This window comes from Panthera pardus, unplaced genomic scaffold (assembly GCF_024362965.1).
Source record: "Panthera pardus isolate Hobbes unplaced genomic scaffold, ASM2436296v1 HiC_scaffold_8, whole genome shotgun sequence".
Classification (NCBI taxonomy): Eukaryota; Metazoa; Chordata; class Mammalia; order Carnivora; family Felidae; genus Panthera; species Panthera pardus.
Window position 1 is genome coordinate 123374825 of NW_026527013.1, and position 10628 is coordinate 123385452.

Genomic DNA, 10628 nt, shown 5'->3' on the forward strand with positions numbered 1-10628 from the left:
TTTAGACTCCCATAGAAGTTGCAGACATAGTACATAGAATTCCCTTGTGCCTTTCACACAGGCTTTCCCCAATGATACCATCTTACAGCTATATCTTATAGCCCAATTACAAAGTAAGTTGACATTGGTACAACGCAGAAACTCTACACATCTTACTTGGATCTCATCAGTTTCCACGTGCACTTTCTTTTGTTGTTGTTATACAGTTCTAAGAAATTTTGTCAGGTGATAGGATCCAGAACAGGATCCAGAACCAGGATCCATCATCATCCCAAAGAAGTTCCCTTATATGACCACTTTATAGTCACATTCTCACCCAAAACCAACCCCTGGAAACCACTGATATATTCAGTGTAATGTCCTTATTTAGGCTTCATCTAATTTCTGTGTATCAGTGCTTCATTTTTTTTTTTTTTTTCTGATTTGTATTCCATGATATGGATATACCAGCTTCACCATATACCCGTTACACACTGAAGGGCATTTGGGCTTTGTTTTTGTTTTTTTTCTTCTTGAATGTTGCTTTCGAAAAACCATGAAAAGGACATAGCATCAAGAATTAACATTCATTGGGTACGTAATAGTGCCAGGTTGAATAGTTTTATTGAACTCAATCTGCAGCCTTACTTTTTCTCCCCTCCCTGGAGGCTGTGCGGTAGGACTGAAAGTTCCAACTTTCTAATTACCAATTTGGTCTTTCTAGTGACTAGCCTTCATCTGTACTATCTAGAGGCTCTATCCTGAGCCACTTCATTAGCATACACTTTTTGTGTGGTTAAAAGGGGCTTGTTTTGAATAACAAAAACACTCTTCGCTAAGGAAATAACTAGAGTGTTTAGGAGCTCTGTGCCAGAAACCAGAGACAAAGACAACATGTATGTTTTTCTTATACCACAGGCCATGGATCTGTAACAAAAAAGATTATAAGAATGAAAAGATACTAACATATTACTAGAGTCCATTCAATAATTAATAATTAGTCCAGTCCATTATCCTTTCATATGAAAATGTCTCCCAGGGCAAGGCTTCTCAGGTTTATAGGCACACATTCTAGATCTTAACTGTTGTAAAACCATAAACGGCTTCATCCTTTCAGGCAACTAGTACGTGTAATGGAGCTAAGAGACAAGGTTAGCTTTTATTCTGATCTACTTTCAAGGTATTAATGTAATATTGGATTTCCCTCACTTACACAACTCATTTACTCATTTATCCTCAGCTACTGTTCCTCCTTCTCTCCATTTATACCCAAACTTTTCCACCTTCTGAAAGTTAGATTGGGTCACTGTGCCAGTCTGTACTGCAGGCAGCAGTTCTAGTTTGGTAGGCACCTCCCATCAGTCCATCCCCATTCATACCATAAGGTATGAAGCCACTTGGAGCCCTCCAGCCAACCTAGTAGTTTACTAGCTTTTGTAAGCATCCTTAGCCTGTATGATTGACTAATTAAACCTTTCTTTCTATATCTATAGATCATGCATTCTTTCCTAAAAAAAAGAACAGAGACCTTCTATACATCACCAGACCCTGTTGTACCACTCCTGGGCAACAAGGAACCAGACTCCCTTGCACAACCTCTGAGCACCACAACAACATCTGTAGCTGGTACCACGAGTCTGCACATAATCAAGAATTGTTACAGACCACTGCACTCCCTTAACTGATTAACCGCTTTAAAAAATCTCTGGGCTGGGCAGAAACCTCAGAGTTGGCATTTGGACAGGTCTGCCTTTTCTCCAGGTAGCCATTCTCTCCTGAATAAAGCTCATATTTCTTTCCAATCAATCTCTTGTGTATTGGCTTTTTGAGTGAAGGGCAGTTGAAATTGGGTTTCAGTAACAGGTAGGGTTACATAGGTACAGAACTGGTGGACTATTTTTACCACCACGGAATATAGCTGCATTCACTATTAACCTTAATTTTGCCAGACAGAATGAAAGCACAATCCTCCCCTATCAGGCCCTTAAGGAATTCTAACATAATACTTTAAAAAAATTTTTTTAAGGTTTTATTTTTGAGAGACAATGTGAGCAGGGGAGGGGCAGAGAGAGAGGGAGACACAGAATCTGAAGCAGGCTCCAGGCTCTGAGCTGTCAGCACAGAGCCCAGCTTGGGGTTCAAACTTGTAAACCGTGATATCATGACCTAAGCTGAAGTTGGACACCTAACTGACTAAGCCACCCAGGCACCCCAATAATGAAAAAAATATAGTTCTAGTCTTTTGCCTTGGGAAGAATTGCACAGTCCTGCTAGCATCCTCCCTCACATGCTCATAGCCAGATATACCAGAAAGACAAAGGAATCTATCTAGGAGGGATACTCCCCTTCATTTTGAATGTAAGCACACACTCATGCCTATCTTCCTTCACACCCCCTGATTTAAACAACCAATGTTCAATTGCGAATTCCAATTCTCTATTCATTATTTGTATGTTTAGTAAGCAAGTAAGCTCTACACCCAATGTGGGGCTTGAACTCATGACCTCGAGATCAAGGGTCGCATGCTCTACCAACTGAGCCAGGTAAGTGCCCCTCTCTTTGCCCATTTTAGAGATTATGGGCTGTAAAGCATTTTCTTTGGTCTGAAGAAATATGATTCAAAAAAACAATATGATTCAGTGGTCCAAATTTGGTGTAATATCCTCTGTTCAGATTCTATTAAAGTACTCTGATACATTTGCTTTGAACACTGGTTAAGCAAAGTCCAGCCCCAAAACAGTGTCCATTCTTATCAAGACCCATCGGTAGCCCCAGGGGGCTGGGCATGTCTGACTTGTCAGCCATGCTCAAGGCCTTGCCATTGGGAATCTGCCACATAGCTATCTGCAGTCTCTGACTCTTGGTTGGCAAACAGAACAGTCATTGACATTTCATACCTCAGAGGGCATGAAGGAACAGGTCTACATTCAGCCCATCTCTGCATTGCTGCAGTCCCCTCAACACCCACTCATTGACCCAGGTGGCCACCACAAGCAAACACACAAGGATATCCACTTGTCAATTTCAATTACTTTCATAACTTGGAACCCTCTGGTTTCAATGATTTACATTTTTTGCCCTCCTCCGGTGTGCACTACTTTCTTGGTGAGCAGAGGTTTTAGAAGTACTTTCTAGGGGCATGTGGGTGGCTCAGTTGGCTAGGCGTCCTACTTAGGCTCAGGTCATGATCTGTGAATTCGAGCCCTGCGTTGGGCTCTTTGCTGACAGCTCAGAGCCTGGAGCCTGCTTCAGATTCTGTGTCTCCCTTTCTCTCTGCCTCTCCCCTGCTTGCACTCTTTCTTGCTCTCAAAAATAAACATTAAAAAAAAAAAAAAAAGTACTTTATGTTGTTCCAGAATAATTATTCTATTTGGGGATGGCTTTGAGCCTATGGACTAAGCTGGGACCAACTAATATTTGAGCTTGGTCCAGCATCAAGGTCGAATCCAGTATTCTCTTTTATTTTCATTTTAGCTATTACAGCTGACAACAACCAAGATATTATATATTTCGCATTTTTCTTATTAGTCTTCATTTCCTTATGCATCAAGTGAGCCAACTCCCTGGAAATTGAGTCCATCCCTAAATCCCACTGGTACCTTTTAGTTTAGCAGGACAGCTCTGTTCTGTACCACAGGTGACCATATGGTCAGTCAGGAATCAAAGATGGCTCATCACTGGCATTTTGTGCATTCTCTTCCCAAACTGTAGGTTTATCTAAGTGAAGGAAGTTCTAGTGAATCTCACCTTTTTTTAACACCAAACGTATATTTAAATTTTTTTTAAGTTCATTTATTTATTTTGAGAAAGAGAGAGAGTGAGTGGAGGAGGGCGGAGAGAAAAGGAGAGAAAGTGAATCCCAAGCAGACCCCGTGCCGCCAGTGTGGAGCCTGATGCGGGGCTCAAAACCCACAAACTGTGAGATCATGACCTGAGCCACCCAGACACACCCCCCAAATATATATATTTGAAACAACAACCAATTCTCTACACCAACTGGGTTCAATTGAATTGGACAATTCAATTCTGACAACACCCAGAGTTAGTGCAGTACCTGTAAGACAGCCCATAAGACTGCCCTGACTCAGATGCCAGTTTTGAATGGGGTGGCCAGGCCACAAAACTTCTGCCCAGCCAACTACCAATTTGGTAGTTCCTACCACCACCTCCTCAGGTTTGCAAATTCACTAGAACTCACAGATCTCAGTAAAGCACTTTACTCATATTTACCAGTTTATTATAAAGGACACAGCCAAATGGCAGACAGAGCTAAGAAAAGGTATGGGGTTTGGGGATGGCACAGAGTGTCCATGCCCTCTCTTGATGCATCACCTTCCTGCCATATCAGTATATATACAAATAGTCAATTTTTCTTCATATCATTTCTCTTGCCTACTATGAACAGAGTCGAATTTAATGGAAAAAGGATACACCAACCCCAAAGCTCTCTCAATCTCCTGGTTCAAGTTTGTTTTTTGTTTTTGTTTTCCCACTCAATCTTCAGCAACCTTCCCCCTCCCCCCTGCCAGGAGGTGGAGAGGAAAATTTAAAGATCTAATCTTGTTTGGTCATTCTGGTGACCAGCTTTCACCCTATAGTTATCTAGGGACCTTACTCTTCTCTAGAGAGAGGTATAGGTTTGTGTCGCTTCTTACACATTAGTTTGCTGGAATTCAAAGAAAAATATGAGGTTTGGCTTAATTTGTTAAAAACCTACATCTGGTGAGGGTAGAGCTAGTAAAAACATTTTGAATTAAGAAATTTTGTTTCATAATACTGTACAAGAATAATCATATTCCCTTTTGTTGGACCAATCAAACCAGAAAGCATGAATTATGCTGACTTATTGGATGGCTATAAAAGTTGTTTCTTTTTCATATTACTGTACTGAAAACAACATACAACACACTATCCTATTTTTATACTAATTGCTTCTGCATCAGTTTGCTAGGGCTGCCATAATGAATACTACAGATTGAGCAGTTTAAATAACAGTAATTTATTTTCTCATAGTTCTGGTGTCTACATGTCCAAGATCAAAGTTTTGGTAGGTTTGGTTTCTTTTGTGGCCTCTCCATGACCTGCAGATGGCTGCCTTCTCACCATGTCCTCACACTTTCTTTCTGCCTCACATCTCTGGGTCTTTATTAGATCACCAGCTATACTGAATTAAGGCCCGCCCAAATGATCTCATTTTACCTTAATTACCTCATTAAACGTCCTATCTCTAAATATTGTTAAATTCTGATCTCCTGGGGGTTTGACTTCAACATACGAATTTTAAGGGGCGCTTGGATGTCTCAGTTGATTAAGCATCTGACTCTTGATCTCAGCTCAGGTTAAGATCTCACAGTTTGTGAGACTGCACCCTGCCTCGGGCTCTGCGCTGACAGCAGAGCCTTCTTGGGATTCTCCCTCTCCCTCTCTCTCTGCCCCTTCCCTGCTGGCCTCTATTTCTCACTGTCTCAAAATAAATAAACTTAAAAAAAAAACAACATGAATTTTAAGAGGACATGAGTCAACTTAATATCTTTTCTGCATTTTTTTATGTTTTAAAATTGATCTTTAACATATTTTAGTTCTTAGGGCACCTGGCTGGCTCAGTTGGAAGAGTATGTGACTCTGGATCTTGGTGTCGTAAGTTTGAGCCCAATGTTGGATGTAAGGATTACTTTAAAAAAATAAATAAATAGGGGCACCTGGGTGGCTCAGTTGGTTAAGCATCTGACTCTTCATTTCAGCTCAGGTGATGATCTCACAGTTAGTAAGATTGAACTCTGCATTGACAGCATGGGGTCTACTTGGGATTCTCTCTCTCACTCTCTCTCTGCTCCTTCCCTGCTTGCTCTCTCTCTCTCAAAATAAACAAACTTTGAAATAAATAAATTAAAAACAATCAAAATATTTTATTAAAAAATTTTTAATGTTTATTCATTTTTGAGAGAGAGAAGGAGAGGGAGCAGGGGAGGGGCAGAGAGAGAGGGAGACACAGAATCCCAAGCAGGCTCCAGGCTCTGAGCTGTCAGCACAGAGCCCAACATGGGGCTCAAACTCACAAACTGCAAGATCATAAGCTGAGCCAAAGGTGGACACTTAACTGACTGAGCCACCTAGCACCCCAGAAATAATAAAAATATTTTAGTTCTATATCCTTGTTATTTAGAATTTGTATTTGCTTTTTATTAAAATTTACAGGCATAAATTTTGTTTTTTGTTTTGTTTTTTTTTTTTTCAAAATGCTCAAAGTAGTTAGATTGAATCCAGACAGCTCTCTGGCTACTAAGAAAGCAAACTGATAACTCTATTGTTCAATGTATATACAAACAGTCCGTTTTTCCTCATCCATTTCTTTTGTTTATAATGAAAACAGCAGAATCTAGGGGGAAAACTGAAAAAATAAAATTAAATAGGGAAAGAAGAAGAGTAAGAGAGATTAAACTGCACTGAACACCTAATACATTATTTTGAAGTATAATTTGGACTCTGAGTTCCTACCGAGAGAAGGTGGAAAGGCCTTCTATTCAGACAGTATACGGTTTCTCAAGGACTGGGTACCCTGTCCCCATACCTAATGATTGTTAAACATTATGGTTCCCCAACTATTTGGCAACATAAAGTAGTTATACCTCAGATATACTGCCAGAAAACAATTTCAAACCTACAACAACTCCACCTCCTTGGCTGGGTTGGATATAACCATCTAGGTAACATACTGCCTACACATACACACCTAAAAAAGCTTCTCAACTGCTATGCCACGTGTGGAGGTTAACGGTATGCTAGGATGTTGCTTTCTCCCAAGGATGTAAACAAGAATCATCATTAGTGCATGTCCTAACAATAACAAAATCTTCTACTGAGATGTAAAGGTCTGGTAGATACAGGGGAGATTGAGATTTCGGATTGAGCAGTCTGCTAGTTGTATTTGATGCCCTGAGGATGTGTGAAAATGCAGAGAGAGAAGGTGGAATAAGAGAGAGGAAACATAAGGACCGTAACATAGAGAATGTGAACACTGAAGACAGAAATTTTAGAAGAGAAGCCAGTAAGACTTTAAGAAGGGCAAGCAGGAAAAAAGAAAAAAAAAAAAAGGGCAAGCAGAGAGGAAGGAGAATGAGGTGGGCTGGTACCTGAGAGGCAAGGTTTAGTGACATGAGGACTGAAGTTTCCGTGCCATTAGCAGCAAGGGGTTCGTTAGTGTTCTTGGTGAGGGTGGATGAGTGAACACGGTGGTAACAAAATCAAGATTTGCAGTGAGTGAAGGAGCAGGAGGTGGAGAAGCCTGAGTGTTTATGACCTTTTATAAAGAAATTTAGCTGTGAAGGGAAGAAGGGATGATGATGATTGGACTCCATATAAGTGAAGGGAAGTGGGAAATTACTGATTCTTCCATTAACTAAAGCAATATATAGCAGTTATTTACCTAATTAGTACCTATTCTCCCCTCGTTCTTGGTGACAGCATCCCACCTTATTATAAGTGACAACATGCGGGGCGCCTGGGTGGCGCAGTCGGTTAAGCGTCCGACTTCAGCCAGGTCACGATCTCGCAGTCCGTGAGTTCGAGCCCCGCGTCAGGCTCTGGGCTGATGGCTCGGAGCCTGGAGCCTGTTTCCGATTCTGTGTCTCCCTCTCTCTCTGCCCCTCCCCCGTTCATGCTCTGTCTCTCTCTGTCCCAAAAATAAATAAAAAAAAATAAAAAAAATAAAAAAAAATAAAAACGTTGAAAAAAAAAAAATAAGTGACAACATGCCCTGCTAAAAGATAAGAGCTCCTCAAAATCCTTTCAGCTGTGGGTAACTAGTGAGAGAGATAATGATCTGAAACTGCAGGAGTTTTCTAGTATTACTCCTTCAGAAAAAGATCAATGACGGAGCAGAAGTTGCTGTGTGCACCATCTGCTCTGCTCTTTATCCTCTCCCGTTACCTTCCCTACCTTTGTACTTGGAGCAGGAATCTTGGATCACGATGCAGGTTGAAGAAGGAAACCAGTGCTAAATTCTTAGCACTTAGTTGGAGTAGGAAGAGAAGACATTGGGTACTTTGTGATGCCAAGACACCACCAAACCAGCACTCGGGCAGTCTGCCTCCAGAGTTCTTCATGTGAAAGAAAATCTTTCTTCTGTTTCACCCACGGCAAATTCTGTGAAACACAATTTCTACCAAGTAATGCAGTCATCCCAAATTTTCAATGCTCCCAGCAAGTCTTATTCCTGCCCTCTTTTGAAAAAAATCACGGTCGTCAGATGCTAAAGCACCGAAATTCCTGCCTTCAGGACTTCATTTCCCGCCTATCTCAGTAACTTTCTTCTGTCCAAGGCAAAGCATTGTAACCAGGCTTAGCTAACCTCACCTTGTGCTTCCTCAGAACTGCCTCCTAACATCCTTTCTCTCTCCACTATAGGTAACATCTCCCTGTCTCTCCATTCTGGCCTTACAGATACCTAAATCTCTCGCTTTAAAAACAAAACAAAAAACTCACAATAATCCTTACAACCCCACGACTCCCATTAACTACGATCCTAGGCCTTTCCTTTCTTTCCCATGCAAAAAAAGCGGAGTCCGTGTGTGCCAGCTTCTCTCTCCAACTGCCCATGTACCAGCCCACAGACGACTTCCCCAGGCCCTCTGTTCCTCACTCTCCCAACCCAGGGCGCGCTAACTGCCAGAGCCTCTGCACCCCTGCTTTTACTCTCCGCAGCGGTAGGGGCTGGAGCGCCCCTCCCTTATGAATCGCCTACTTTCAGGTCCACACGGTCCAGGCTAGCCTCCTCCTTCCTCTCTCCTTCTCCGTCAGCTCCTCTTCCTTCGTGTCAGGGGTGTTAGGCCCAAGAAGGAAGACCAGGGGCTCAGAGCAGGGGAGACAAGCCGTCTTCACCGAACACACTCAAATGGAAGGGACAGTCCGGGAGAGCGAGTGGGACAGGGAACCGACCCGTCCTCTGGAAGCGCCAACACCAGGGCGTCCAGGCGCCGGAGCGAGCATGGTGCCGAAAACTGCTCCAAGGCTTCTCCAGGTGTCCTTGGGAGGAGCAGTCAGGCTCCGATCCTCGCCCAGGGCGCATGCGTGAGCCATCTGTGGGAGGCCCGCGCAGCGCGCAGAGCCCATAAAAGTGGGAGCCCATAAAAGTGGGAGCCAAGGCCCAGTGTCAGAGACGTTCCGGGTTGTGGAGGTTGGCTTAGAGCAGGTGGGCGTACCGAACACGGTGAGTGGTGGGGTTGGGTGCCGAGGGAGTGGAGGCGACTGACTTGCAGGACAGGGAGTGGGGTGTGAGTCGTAGGTAAAGAGAGGCTGGGTCCCCCGGGATGGGTTCCTCTGGACCGGGGAAGGGGCGCGGTGGGCACGCCCGAGAGACAGGACGAGGGCGCTGCAGGCCAGGCCTAAGTGATGGCCCTGGAGTGGAGCTCCTGGGCACAGCCCGTCACGTTCGAGGCGCTGCGGCAAGTTCTCTCCTGGCCTCAGTCTTCACTCTGTGCTGCTGCTGCTGCTGCTGCTGCTTGGGGAAGCCGAGACTTGTTTGTGCGAGATGCGGCCCGGGCTTGTGGGCAACGCTGCCCGGGTCCCCAACGCCGCGCAGCCCTGTGTCCGCGATCCCAGGCCAGCCAGAAGAGGTGAGGACCCTTCCACCCAGATTTGGAATTCTGAAAGGGAAACAGGAGAACTTCTCCGTTAACTGTAGTGTATGGCACTTGAGTGCGATCGCCCCTTCCTAAATATGAACACCTGTCTTTCAGCCTAGGACATGAACGCCTCTTCAGAAAACGCACATTTCGAGGGCAGTAACGCCAGACCCTTTTTTTATGTGCACGCCATGGGCCAGCAGCCTTACCTGAGTCCGTGGTGCCAGAGTCCCACCTATAATCCATTCTCTGTTCCTGGGGCAGGTAAGCAGTCCAAGAAGTTCAGTGCGGTTAGAGACCCTACCCCCTAAAGCAACGCCTGAGGTTTTCTAATACTTGAATCCATGATCTCCCTTTCCTCACTCTGTCCTGACACAGAAGAGATTATGGCAGCACATAGGGGCAGTGTTTGAAGTTCACCATTTTAATAGGTAACATTTGACTTCTAGCTATATGCCGGTTATTCTGCTAAATACTGGACGTAGGTTCTCTCATTTGACCTCAACAACCTGATGGACTAGGTATTATTGCTGTCTTTGTTTCACAAATGGGGGAACTGAGGCTCGGAGTCTGGGACTTGCCCAGAGTTACACAGGAGTCAAACCAAAATTTTATGTTATGAGACCAGTCTGGTAGAAGAAGTACCTTAGAGCTCCTAGTCCCTATAATTTTTTCAACAAGGCCTAAAAATTCTAAAAGCTTTTATGTGAGGTCAAAAAAGTACTCTGGGAGAAGAATGAGGAGGCTTAGCAGTTTGGAAGGTAGACATCTGGGATTTCATGCATTATAGGGTGGGAGGGATCTTTAGGCAGCACAGTTTACTATACATTATAGGGTGGGAGGGATCTTTAGGCAGCACAGTTTACTATACTATACGTAAAACATGTTCTGTACTTTATGCAACTTGTTTTCCAGGTAGAAAATTTGGTGTGACAAGGAGTGCTTTTGAGTTTGTCATTGCTTCCAGCTGGTAATAGAATCTTTTTTGCTCTGCCTGTTAATGACTCCATCCTCCCTAACCCTTGGCAA

At 43.6% G+C, this 10628-nt stretch overlaps 1 long non-coding RNA gene across 1 annotated transcript; it reads right to left on the minus strand.

Annotated features, from left to right (window-relative positions):
- Positions 1 to 874: 874 nt before the first annotated feature.
- On the minus strand, positions 875 to 9094 carry LOC109263945 (uncharacterized). The gene is made up of 3 exons (XR_002078486.2): positions 8720 to 9094; positions 7915 to 8121; positions 875 to 906 (listed from the first exon to the last, which is right to left on the minus strand). It is a non-coding gene; the product is annotated as an uncharacterized LOC109263945 (long non-coding RNA).
- Between the last annotated feature and the right edge of the window lie 1534 nt (positions 9095 to 10628).